The sequence below is a fragment of the Ipomoea triloba genome, chromosome 1, assembly GCF_003576645.1.
Source record: "Ipomoea triloba cultivar NCNSP0323 chromosome 1, ASM357664v1".
Taxonomy (NCBI): Eukaryota; Viridiplantae; Streptophyta; class Magnoliopsida; order Solanales; family Convolvulaceae; genus Ipomoea; species Ipomoea triloba.
The window spans coordinates 16031389-16045431 of NC_044916.1; the positions used below are offsets into that span (position 1 = coordinate 16031389).

General features: G+C 37.5%; 1 non-coding gene across 1 annotated transcript; it reads right to left on the bottom strand.

Annotated features, from left to right (window-relative positions):
- Window positions 1–13149: 13149 nt before the first annotated feature.
- On the bottom strand, window positions 13150–13223 carry TRNAV-AAC. The gene has a single exon. It is a non-coding gene; the product is annotated as a tRNA-Val (tRNA).
- Between the last annotated feature and the right edge of the window lie 820 nt (window positions 13224–14043).

Sequence of the window (14043 nt, forward strand, 5' to 3'; positions counted from 1 at the left end):
CTTATAAATCATGAGTGACACCTGGAAGTATATCATGACTACCTAGTTGAAAATGAAATATATTTTTATATATTATAATGAACCTTCCGTTACAAATATCATGCAACATTACTTCCACACAACACTTGTTCCTAACCAGGTAAAAGTTATGGTAAAAAATTTGTCAACCCATAAACCTGGTCAATATGTCTATTCATTATTTTTAACCTGAACTCCAATTTCATTATACTATAGCCAGAGATTCTCGTTGTAAAATTATTGAATAGACTAGAATAACCTTGTTACCTCAAGGCGGTAGATCCTCTATTGAACGCATACTGAACTAGGCCGCGCCACCAAGTACACTTATAGTTCCATAAAGAACAAAAGACGCATACTAATAAAAACTAGTCCAACATATGTACGAGACAACCCTGTCGTCTCAAGTCAAACAATTATTGCATATTTGTAACATACAACTTACCGATAACACGTAGGTAAACATCATGCGGTACGTTATAGTCAGTCATTGTTCAATGGCTTGTTTTCTAACTATCATCCACATATCCACTCTTCATATCTCATAAAGAATGACATGAGAAGGACAATCTGTTAGTCTTATTTGGAATTCTAATGCCGAATTAGAATTTCTATGACTAGGAACATTTTTACAATACTTCATTAATAAATTTTTCGTCTCTCATATTCGTAACTCTTAAGAATGAAAAATTAAGAAATTGTATGGAATAATATCAAATATTCCCTCTGTCCCATTTTACCTGTCTTACTTTCCTTTTTAGTTTGTCCCAAAATGTTGTCTTCTTTCCAAAATTGAACATCACCATCATTCTACTTTTCCCAATTTACCCTTATGACTTTTGCATTCTTTATTGCTTTTATTTCTAAAAGTGAAAAAGTGAAGAGTATAATTAGAAAGCACATTACCTTTACTTTAATTTCTTAAAAAGCGTGTAAAAAGCAAATGAGACATCCATTTAGGGACGGAGGGAGTATTAATTAAGCCAAAATAAAATAAATTAATTAATTAATTATATATATATTTATTTAATCAAAAATCAATGCTCAAAATAATAAATGTTGCCTCTTAGAGCATACATGTCTAACAATATTTTTTTACTAAAACATTTGCATTCTTTGATGACTATCTAGTATGTCTATCGTACGGCCTTACACACCCAATACATGTTTGAAACTTGATTTGGTCCATCTTTTGCTTTTCCTTTTGTCTTCCATTGATCCACTTGATTCAATTTCATTTCAAATTGCATGAAAATCACTTCTTTTAGCTTCGACAAGATAATTTGTACCTAATCACACAAACAAAGCAAATAAGTTTCCTTTTGAATATGAAAATCACATCCTAAGCACAAAATGAAGGGTAACTATGGGGAAAATATGACCAATTAAGAACTTATTAAACTGATGTGATTAGTCTATTGTAAAAACTTGTGTGAGACCGTTGCACGGATATTTATCGGTAAGACGGGTCTGGTCAAGATGAAATGTAATACTTATACTAGCAAATGTAATACTAAGGGTGTGTTTGGAAAGCAAGAAAAATGACTTTTGAAAAATATTTTCTGGAAAATGAGTCATTTTCTGGAAAATAAGTTCATTTTCAATGTTTGGATGTACTCTGGAAAATTGTCGGTGTGTGTTTGGTTCATTTTCCGGAAAATGAGTGGAAAATGAATAGAAATGTATAATTATATATTTTTATTATTTTATTTAAAATATAAAAATATATAAAATAATAATATTTATTAGAAATTAAAAATAAATTTATTTTTTTTTACAAAAAAATGTCGAAGCCATTTTCCGTTTCCAGAAAATGACTTCCGGATTTTTTTGTCCGGAAGTCATTTTCCGGAAAAATGAACTCATTTTCCGTGGTCAACCACATTTTCCGCATGTTGCCAAACACCAATAGTCCGGAAAATGATTTCCGGAAATCATTTTCCGGGTTACCAAACACACCCTAAATCATGAATAGAGTATTACATTTCATCTTGACCCTGTCCCGTCTCACGGATAAAGATCTGTGAGACGGTCTCACACAAGTGTGTCCCTTAGTCTATAGGTTATCACAAGAGCCATATCATGTGTGTGTATTTATTTATTTATGCATATTAATTATATTACTCCATTTAAAATTTGTAAATGTTAAAGAGAATTAAATGATTGAATTGCACTTGGCCAGAAGTTGATCAAGCGAGAGGCATGTCATTTAGATATCTTTATGATATATGGTTTGCTACAAAGTTTGATTGTGATTGGTCTAGAAGGTGACTTGCTATTTGGAGAAGGAGGCGATCATTGGTCGCTTCAACGAAGAAAGAGATCAACGATGGTTCGTTGATCGTCAGTTTTAGTCACCGGAACTAGTTGGAACCCTAATGATCAATAACTTTTTCTTAGACTTCAATGCACATAAATGACATATTGATATGTTTAATTGTAACTTTTAAAAGCTCAGGCGACTAATTGACATTTTATATAAAATTAAGGACTTGACGCTTTTTCCTATATCTTAGAAAAGGATGAAGATCAATGTTAAAAAGGGTTGAGAAATTTATGACTAACCAAATTATGGATTGAAAGATGAACAAATACTACATTGTAACAGAGTCAGTAGTACTATAGTCAAAAAAAATTATGGATTGAAAGGATACTGAGAAATTTGTGATTTAATAAATATCCACAATTACTCTTAAATTCAAGGGATCGAGGAAATATTATTCGTACATACAAGGATATTCAGGCTGCTCAAGAAGCTGAGGCTCATCAACCCCACACAACTGAAAGTCGTAGGAAGACAAAGTCTACAATGTTTTGGCCGAGAAGTAGTCGTTTCCGTAGGCGACAAGAATTTCAAGCTATTCCCCAGAAGATGACGACGTGGTGGTCTCTGGACGCATAAAGATCGTGATTTAATTTTACTCCAACACTTTGGGGCAACACTCTTCCACAAAACATGTTTTGATCACATTAGAGTTAAGTTTATTGATTAGATTGGTAGATCGCGACAATTCATATTGATTAAAACTTTTATTCATTCCAGAGTTCTTTCCTTAGGATTTGAAAATGTGATGTTGCAAGCGACAGGGAATATGAATAGCCTGCTCAACAAGCTGAGGCTCATCAACCCCACACAACTGAAAGTCTTAGGAAGACAAAGTCCAGAACGCTTTGGCTGAAGACCATGTGCATTCGAAGTTTGCACTTCGTCGCCAATCGGAGATGATGTGCGTATGCACTTTGTCTCCTACGGGCGACGACGGAGGGAACGGGTGAGGTTGAGTCTTTTTTTAAAATTTAATATTTAAAATTAATAAAATAAAATAATTTATTAAATGTTAACCGCCACGTCCACGGTTAACTTGAAAAACCAGTCACTTTTGACCCAATTGCAAGATTTTAACTTATTCAAAATGTTAATTCCATGTTTTCTTTAATTAAATGATCTAATTATATTTTTGTGCGTAATTCAGTAGATAATTTGACCCTTTATCCCATATTACCAAAGGACATTTTGTCATTGATGACATCGACTCGTAAAACCCATTTCATTAAAAAAATCGACTTCTTTGTTAACCTCAATGAATTTCCTGCCATGGAATCACCTCTAAAAAAAACAGTACTCCTTGTGTTCTTCTGTTCTCATACTGTTTCTGTAAACACAAAAAATTCGAAATTGTATATATTCACAATATCGGGTTACAGTGTATGTGTAATTCAAGTTGCAGGTACAAAATCTCTGTATAGTCCTCTGATTCTTCACTGACGTGTTCTACTGAAGTGCCTCCGGGTTTCAAGTGGCGTAGCCTCCGGGATTCAAATAGCGTAGCCTCCGGGATTCAACTGACGTAGCTTCCGGGATTCAAATGGCGTAGCTTTCCGGGATTCAAACGGCGTGGCCTTCCGGGATTCAAGGGCATGATATTCAACTGGAACCGTCAAAGTACTTCAAGTTTCTAACTGCTTCAGAATGCCTTCAAAGCCTTCAAAAGCTCTCAAGTCTTCAATCTTCAAGGTGTCTTTTAAATGTGAAATGAGGGGCTCTATTTATAGTGGAGTGTGCAACCAACTTCCCTCAACAAACTCCCTAATTAATTAATTAAATAATTAATTAATTAATTAAGGGAATGAACATTGCCATAATCAAGTCCAGGTTCAAAACTCTATCATCTAATTCAAATTCAAATATAATAAAATTATATTTAAATTATAATTATAATAATTATTATTAAATTCAAATATGAATCGGGCTTGGCCCATTAATCAATTACCCAACATCAATTTAATTGGGCTAATCAATTTAATTTAATTACTATGGGCCCAATTAATTAAATTGGTCCATTAATCCATCTCATACTGAGCCCAATAATAATTTAACCGGTTCATTTGTCGGTTCAAATTTTCTGTCTACAAATTGCCCCCTCGAGACTTGCTGGGACATGCTGCTTGATGTGCTTGGAACGTGGAAGTCTCGACCGTTAACAAACATTCTTTTAAGTTTCTTCCATGAACCCCAAATGCGTGCCTGAATATTTCAGAAGCCCAAAATCATTTTAATCTCAACAAATTGAATTGGCATAGTGAACTTTATTTCCGTGAGCCCATTTTCGCTTGAATATTCCATAAGCCCAAAACACAAAATTGTCAAGGTGCATCCATAAGCCCAAACAGAGGCCTGAATAGTCTATCTTTCCATGAACCTCAAATGCATGCCTGAATATTTAAAAGCCCAAAATCATTTTAATTGCAACAGATTAAATTGGCATTGTGAACTTTATTTCTGTGAGCCCATTCTCGCTTAAATATTCCATAAGCCCAAGCCATTTTGATAACATATGTTGGACCTTCAATGAGACCAAAGTCACTTAAATAACATAAGATCAGGTTGGGCTACGTAACCCGGTCAATCTTGACTAAGAGTAGGATTAGGCCATACAAATTCAAAGCCTAATGAAAACCTCCAACAGAATAACCAAATCAAGACTCAAGTTCATCTCTTTCGAAATTCCAGCAACATGGGCGACACAGGCTAAATCCAACTCGCAATAGGACTGTAGAGTTTCAATTCAACTCTAACTATAACACCCTTTGCAATACACTATAAATAGAGGTTTCACCACACTAAACCCACATCAATACCGAACAACAGAGAAGCGAGGAGAAGCAGTCCAAAATCTGACTTATCGTTCAGGTACATTCTCTGCTTTTATTTTCATCTCCCCTGTGTATATTTCATCTGTAGGAACAAGAAGAAGAGAACCCAAGGAACCACCTTACAACATGAAAGGATACTTGCCCGTCTCGTGGGACAACCACCGGAGCGCAGTGCTAACGGTACCGCCGGCGGGTGGGTTCCTACCTATAGTGCACGAATCGGAGAACAAGATGGCTGGCGAACTACCTTCGTTGAAAGAGAAACCTTCGCCGGAGTTCATTCTTCGTCGTATTGCTTCAAAGGGGTGCAACCGAAAATCTGCCCGAGTAGAACAATCACCGAAGCGTGGTATCACTGATACTGCCAAAGTGTGAGTTTCTATTTGGGGTACACGGATTTCGCTGTTGCCGGAGTTTCTCATCGAGGTCGCTGGAAACTTGTTGCCTTGTCAACAGCAGATGGTCGCCGATCACCGGTCGTCGCTGCCTGGAGTTTGCATCGCTGCGTTCGCTGAAAGCCGTCGCTCAACTGCCAATGTTGCTGCCAATTGCGAGTGTTTGTTCTTCGCCGCCAAATTGCTTCAAAGAAGGACAATGGGAGCTCGACTGCGTTGCTGCTGGAATTTCTCATCGGACTGCCCAATCCGTCGACGCCGCCGGAGCCCTCTTCACCACTTGCCGCTGAACTTGTAGAGTGAAGGAGAAATAGCGAATATTGGGCTGGAGTTCGTTGCATCATAGAGCTTCTCCCTGCTGACGTCGCCAATCACTGTTGCTGGACTGCTTCCCGCCGGAGTTCTTCTTCGCAAAGGCCAATAATAGCAAATCACCGGTGTCGGACTCCAGAGGCCGCCAATGAACAAGAAGCTCACCACTCTATGGAACAACCACTGAAGCGCGAAACCTTTGCCTTGGTGCGAGGTGCCGCCGGAGCGTGGGTTTCCATCGGAGTGGAAAAACCCGAGCAGATCAATGGGAAATCAGCGGCTCAGCCGTCAACTTCCACCTGTTGGGTCTTCACCAGAGCTCATTTTCCCCGCCTTTGAAGTCACCGAAGCTCTTCGCCGTTGACGCCAAGACTACTAGAGTCCGTTGTTTACACTATCGTAGTCCCACTTGGAGATTTCTACCAATTTTGCGCACTGGGAACAGCATTGGCGTTGGAGAGATTACACTACCGTAGCACTGGAGACTACTTTCCTTGGGAACAGCATTAACGCTACTGAAGTACACCACTGCCAGCTTTCATGGGAAATGATGGAAGGCCATTAATTCATGGGTCCCACCCGTCAATTTTTAGCCTACACACTACATAAACACTCAGCAGCTTATTTTATAATCATGCATTAAAAAATGCATAACCAATTATGATAAAGTTGATGTAGCCTTTTCCTTTCTTTTGATTTTTTTCTTTTCTGCTTCGTTTTTCTTTCTTTCTTTTTTTTTTTTAATTTATTTCTTTTTCTTTTTCGTTTTTTGCTTTTGATTCCTAGTTTTCTTTTTTTCTTTTTTTTTTTTTTTTTTTTTTTTTTTTTTTTTTTCCTTTTTTTTTTTTTTTTTTTTTTTTTTTTTTTTTTTTTTTTTGCTTTGCTTTTTCCCTTTGTTTTTCTCTCGTTGTTTTTTTAATCTTTCGTTTTTGCTTTGCTTTTTGTTTGTTTTGTTTTGTTTTGTTTTTTTTTTCAAACTTTCAATAATAATAATAATATGATACTAATACTACTAATAGTAACATTAATTATTATCCTTATTACCTATTGCATCGACTTTCTCAACTTTGACACGGCTCAAAATGATGTACTTTCAAGATCAATGATCAATTTGTAAAAGATTATGGTGATGTCAAGCAACAAGAGTTACCATAAATTCACGATTTTTTTTTTTTTTTTTTTTTTTTTTTTTTTTTTTTTTTTTTTTTTTTTTTTTTTTTTTTTTTTTTTTTTTTTTTGTTTTTTTTTTTTTTTTTTTTTTTTTTTTTTTTTTTTTTTTTTTTTTTTTGTTTTTTTTTTTTTTTTTTTTTTTTTTTTTTTTTTTTTTTTTTTTCTTTTTTTTTTTTTTTTTTTTTTTTTTTTTTTTTTTTTTTTTTTTTTTTTTTTTTTTTTTTTTTTTTTTTTTTTTTTTTTTTTTTTTTTTTTTTTTTTTTTTTTTTTTTTTTTTTTTTTTTTTTTTTTTTTTTTTTTTTTTTTTTTTTTGTTTTTTTTTTTTTTTTTTTTTTTTTTTTTTTTTTTTTTTTTTTTTTTTTTTTTTTTTTTTTTTTTTTTTTTTTTTTTTTTTTTTTTTTTTTTTTTTTTTTTTTTTTTTTTGCTTTGCTTTTTCCCTTTGTTTTTCTCTCGTTGTTTTTTTAATCTTTCGTTTTTGCTTTGCTTTTTGTTTGTTTTGTTTTGTTTTGTTTTTTTTTTCAAACTTTCAATAATAATAATAATATGATACTAATACTACTAATAGTAACATTAATTATTATCCTTATTACCTATTGCATCGACTTTCTCAACTTTGACACGGCTCAAAATGATGTACTTTCAAGATCAATGATCAATTTGTAAAAGATTATGGTGATGTCAAGCAACAAGAGTTACCATAAATTCACGATCAACAACCAACACTTGATGCCACATAAGCTCTATCAAAGCATATTAGTCTTGTAATTTAACACAATAAAATTTTCTTCCATTACCACTGAACATGAAAACACATCATGCCAACTTAATGTTTGACCCACTCAAACTCAAACTTTGATGTCTCCAATAAAGCTTTAGCCTTGTATGTCACTTTAATCAGACCATCGTAAACCAAGATGTGATTAAAATGCTAAGCGCTAGTCAATTGTTGCGGAAATGTGCCTTGATAGTTTTCTTCGACTCCAAGTATTATAATAATTATCTCGTTTCCATGAGAATAATTATCGTATCTTTGACTTGAATTACAATAGCACCATGATATGCAATGTGAACGGAACTTTTTTTTTTGTTATGACTGGACTTAGATAATAAAATGTCTAAGCTGCCTACGTACTCCTGTAAAGGAGATCAAGTCAAACGTAGTTCAAATAATTTTTTTTAATAAGTAAAGCCGTTCACAGTTTAAACTCATGCCGGCCAGGAGCGTCTATGACTTGGGCCCGCCCATAGACAAGCGAGATGTTTTAGCAGTTTAACCACGTGCAACATTTTTGGTGGATAAGTCATTCATCAAATAGTCCCATTAGCTTCGGGATTATAGATCTTTAAGAATTTCTCATTAATAGGGCAAACTTGTGGACCATTTCCATCAATCAACTTGTACGCGCCTCCCGCAACCGGGATCTCGTCATGTATAATAGCGTGGGCTGAAAACGCCACCTCATCTTGGGTTGGTGCGGCCCCATAACTTGAATCAAAGTTTTCTTCATTTCCTCCTTGTACGCGAGTGTATATAATGGTCTTTGGCTTGACCTTCAAGACTTCGTTGCATGAAACATGGATATCAATCTCCCGTCTCATACGAGAGGGAAATGCGCTCCTAAGCCTTTTCGAAGACTCTATTTCAATAGAAGTGTTGATGTGTTCTTTTAAAACTCGAGCAGCTCCGAGTCTGTCATGTATCGACTTCTTTTTAGCAGGTTTGAGATTTGACCCAAGCCTATGAAAAACCGACCGTCGAGGTTGTACTTTTCCGATCCTATCAAAGACTGATTGTCTCTTGTCACCTTCCTCCTCGTCAGTAAAGGTGATGCAATTACTTGTAGCTCTGTTTATGAAGATTCGCACTGGTCTAGGGGAGACATAGCCTAGTCCTCTACGTGAATGCGGTTCTTGCTGGTTTGAATTGCCTTTACCGCTGGCTTCTGGGATAAGCTTCCCCAACTTCTGCGGCTCATTTGGATTGTAGCCGACTTTGGCAAGAAGTTTATATGCATTAGGGTCAAAACCATCAGTGCGCTTGACGGGGAACATTTGATCTTCGTTATCCCAGCTTTCTTCTCCAAGCGGTTTGACTGAAGGAGCTTTTAGTGGTTCAATTCTTGCAACTGGGAAGACAAGTTCCTTGTTGCAATTAACTCGTTCTACGACTTGTTTTCCCTTCTGCTTCGGATTAGGAAGTGTATTATCATTGCCTTCATCAACATCATCTTCCACGTCTTGTTTCTTCAAGTAAAACTTTGCATCTGCAAAGTATGATTCTGCTTCAGTGAATGGACTTTCATCGGCAATAACTTTTTCTATTACGCCATTTTTCTCAAACATGAGGCATTGGTGCCATGATGAAGGGACCACTCCGTTCTCATGTATCCAAGGTCGGCCTAGCAACAAATTGTAAGACGTCCTTGCATCTATTACATGGCACAAGGTACTTGAGTTCAACGATCCGACCTTAAGATCAAGTTAATAACACCTATGGCCCTTTGCCCACCTTGATTAAACCCTTGGATCATTAAGCGGCTCTGGGAGAGCTCATCGGTAGAGAAGCCAAGTTCCTTCAAAGCTCGGAGTGATAGAATATTCAAAGCCGATCCTTGATCAATCAAAATTCTCTTAATTTTCTGCTCACATGCATAACCTTCCACGAACAACGGGCGATTGTGAGGCGTTCCTCCGAGCAATAGATCTTCATCTTTGAAGATTATATCTGTGGTGTAAGACATGGCTTGATTGTTTCTTTCAATCACGGGGTTCGAACATTCACCCACTTCAACATCTTCATCATTGGCATTCAAACAAGTTCCAGGGATATTCGTCCCATGCAGATGAAACCCGTTCGACATTTATTGAGCTAGGGTAATCGGTGTTCGCGGCTTGTTGGGATGTCCTTTCACCTTCAAGTCATGGACGGGATCCATCGCCAACTTTTTCTCAACCCATTGCTTCGCCATCATTTTCAATGGTTTAATGCGACCAACAACTCTCCTTTGACTTTTATGGGTAACAACTACCCAACCTTTCTCGTGAGTATGATCGATCTGTGGCGATTTTAAATACTGTGCATTAACATGCTTTACTCTAAATGGAAGTGGGCGTTTATGCTGCTTGCCCCCATTTTTCTCCCCACCTTCCAAAAGTAATGGAGCAAACCTCCCACATGAAATTTGGTTCGTGCTTGCGCTAGCATCCGCAAGCTCTATCTTCCCATCTCGAGCAAGCGCCATTACTCTATCTTTGAAAACGAAGCACTTTTCAATCGGGTGGCCGAGAAGACGGTGATATTTACAATAGTTGGGGTCATCCACCCTAGAAGCTTCCTCGGGGCGCTTCATCTCTGGTAAATCAATTAAATTGAGTCTCAACAACTCGTCAAACATAGAAGAAACGTCAGAATCCAAAAATGGATATTGTTTCTCCTGCCACTCTTCAACAATTCTAGTTCCCCTTGATGAACGAGGGAATGATCTAGGCCTAGCCTTCTCAGCCACTTTCGTGAAAAGCCGCATTGGTCCAGCATTCACATTCATCGTCTCCTTCCTCTCTTGCTTTTGAAAGGGTTTGCCCCCTTTGTTAACATCTTGGTTCACAAGTGCCTTGGACGAGCTAGGCATGCTCAACATGCTGAGGCCACCGCTAGCTTCAATGCTTAACTCCATGTCATGAGCTCGACTGGATAACTCTTCAAATGTCTTGGGCTTGATCCCCTGCAGAATGTAAGAGAGCTCGAAGTTCATGCCTTGGATGCACATTTCAATTGCAGAGCTCTGTGATATCCTCTCTTTACAGTTGAGGCACAACTCCCTCCATCTCTCGATGTAAGCGCTTGCGCGTTCACCCTTCCGTTGACGAGCGTTGGTGAGCTCCAAGAAGCTCACAGTCCTTCTTGTGCTGTAGAAGCGAGTCAAGAATTCACGCTCCATGTCACTCCAGCTGTCGATGCAGCCATGCTCCAAGTCAGTGTACTAGTCAAAGGCGGTGCCCTTCAAAGAGCGGACAAACTGCTTGACGAGGAAATCTCCGTCTGTTCCAGCATCGTTGCAAGTTTCCACAAAGTGGGAGATGTGCTGTCTCGGGTTGCCTTTTCCATCGAACTGTTGAAACTTGAGAGGTTGGTAGCCCAACGGCATCTTCATTTCTTCAATCCTTCGGGTGTAAGGCTTGGAGTAAGTGTATGAATGTTGTCCTCCCTCGAGTCTCCCTTTGATTGCTCCCATGATATAGTCATTCAGCTGGTCGACGGGTATCATGCCCTCAGAAACTTGAATATTCCCTTCAGCGAGATGTGGGCGAGAGGTAGTCTCTTCCGTTCCTGCCATGTGCCTGCTTTGATGACGTGGTGACTCGACGTCAATAGCTTCTTCTTGGGTTTGGGGCCGCTTCTCGGAAGCTCGACTGGTTTCGCCATATCTCCCGCTTTCAACCTTTTCACTAAGATCATTGAGCTTCCTTTCTTGACTGTGAAGAAGCACGCTCATTCCCTCGAGAGTTTTGGTGATGTTTGCTAGTTGCTCCTCCACCGAAGCTGCGTTCGTTGTCATAGCAGGCATGACCGTGTAGACGTGAGTCCATTCCGAGGCTGGTTCCAACATCCGCGATGGCTGAGATATGGGAGATGAGCTTCCGCTGCTAAGGGGCTCGCCTGATGGAGTAGGACTCGCAGGGCCCTTGCTGCTGGTAGTTGTACTTGAGGGAGTAGGGGAAGGACCTTCGCTTCGAGTAGCTTCATTTGAGGGAATAGGACTCTTGCTACCAACGGTCTCTGTTGTTGAGGATGAACCTCTATCATATGTAGCTTTCTTTGAGCCGATGGAAACGCCTCCAAGCCTTCGGACGACGTTGCGAGCAATGTTTCGGGTCTCGGTCAACTCCACCCCTAGGTCCCTCACTCGACTCCGAGTCAGTGCACCTTGCACCTCGCGCCTGTCGGAGCCAGCCACAGAAGATGCCTTAGAGCCGGTAGCTTGAGCGTAAGTCTTTCTTGATGCCATTTGGATTCTTTGTATAGGTTGGAAGTGAAGAGATGAAAGGCAGAGTGGTCCCACTGGGTGTGCCAAAATCTGTAAACACAAAAAATTCGAAATTGTATATATTCACAATATCGGGTTACAGTGTATGTGTAATTCAAGTTGCAGGTACAAAATCTCTGTATAGTCCTCTGATTCTTCACTGACGTGTTCTACTAAAGTGCCTCCGGGTTTCAAGTGGCGTAGCCTCCGGGATTCAAATAGCGTAGCCTCTGGGATTCAACTGACGTAGCTTCCGGGATTCAAATGGCGTAGCTTTTCGGGATTCAAACGGCGTGGCCTTCCGGGATTCAAGGGCGTGATATTCAACTGGAACCGTCAAAGTACTTCAAGTTTCTAACTGCTTCAGAATGCCTTCAAAGCCTTCAAAAGCTCTCAAGTCTTCAATCTTCAAGGTGTCTTTTAAATGTGAAATGAGGGGCTCTATTTATAGTGGAGTGTGCAACCAACTTCCCTCAACAAACTCCCTAATTAATTAATTAAATAATTAATTAATTAATTAAGGGAATGAACATTGCCATAATCAAGTCCAGGTTCAAAACTCTATCATCTAATTCAAATTCAAATTAATTATAATTATTAAATTCAAATATAATAAAATTATATTTAAATTATAATTATAATAATTATTATTAAATTCAAATATGAATCGGGCTTGGCCCATTAATCAATTACCCAACATCAATTTAATTGGGCTAATCAATTTAATTTAATTACTATGGGCCCAATTAATTAAATTGGTCCATTAATCCATCTCATACTGAGCCCAATAATAATTTAACCGGTTCATTTGTCGATTCAAATTTTCTGTGTCTACAGTTTCAGTGATGCCATTTGCCAAAAGCTGCAATCTTTTAGCCGTAATACCTGGCTTAAACCGGAGAGAGTTGACGGGAGGCATTATATTATTCTGATTTCTGAACCAAAAAACCGCAACGAAATTTTTGGGGGATTCGCCATCGCCTTCAGAGATTGTTTGCTTCTTCTTTACAACCCCATGGATGACGGACCCAAATTGACAAGGAAAATTTACTGGGGTAGTTTATAAAATATGGAAATGGCGTCGCCCAGACTCGAACCAGAGACCTTCAGTGTGTTAGACTGACGTGATAACCAACTACACCACGGCACCAACTGGTCAGAACTTTAGATTTAGTTTTATTTGATAATGTTTTCCATCAAAATGATGATTAAGCTAGACGAAGATTGGTCCACACAGCATGCAGCCATGGCTGTCAGAGTTATTGGGTTGCAATTGGCTTCCTTTCTCCATACGTATAGAGTTCTTCCAAGTAGAAGAAGATATGAGTGCCTATCTAGTTCAAGCCTGAAAGTGCAGGTCAGGCGAGTCAAATGGCAGCAATGTCTTCGTCAAAAACGGCGAAAGTAAGTTACTGATTTCCATTTGCATGCAATGTCTGGGCATCTCCTCAAGAGGTAATTCTCATCGTTTAGATACTTATCTAGTCAACAGGTTACTTGATTGTAACATATTAAAAGTGCTGCACTTTTTTTTAAAGAAGTTTTACAGTTTATTTAATTTATATATATATATATATCTAAAAACATAATAAATGTGAATGAAGGTTATACCCCTCATTTATGTCCGTTTTTTCCGTTAAGTTTTTTTTTGTACATTATGCTATAAAAGTTGTACTACATAATATTTTGGACAAATATACCCCTACCATTATAACTTCCGTTATCTTTTCCACTATTATTACTAAGCACATGCATCCACCATATATTTTCTTATCTTCTTCAATAATAATAATAATATATGCAGATTAAATATTAGAGTTATATGTTAGTTATTTTTTAAAATATAAATTAAATATCTAATTTATAAAAATATTTTACATTATTATTATTATTTACAATTTACAATATTAAAATTTAAATAAATTTAAAATTTTAATACAAAATACTAATATTGGGCACTTATATTTTGC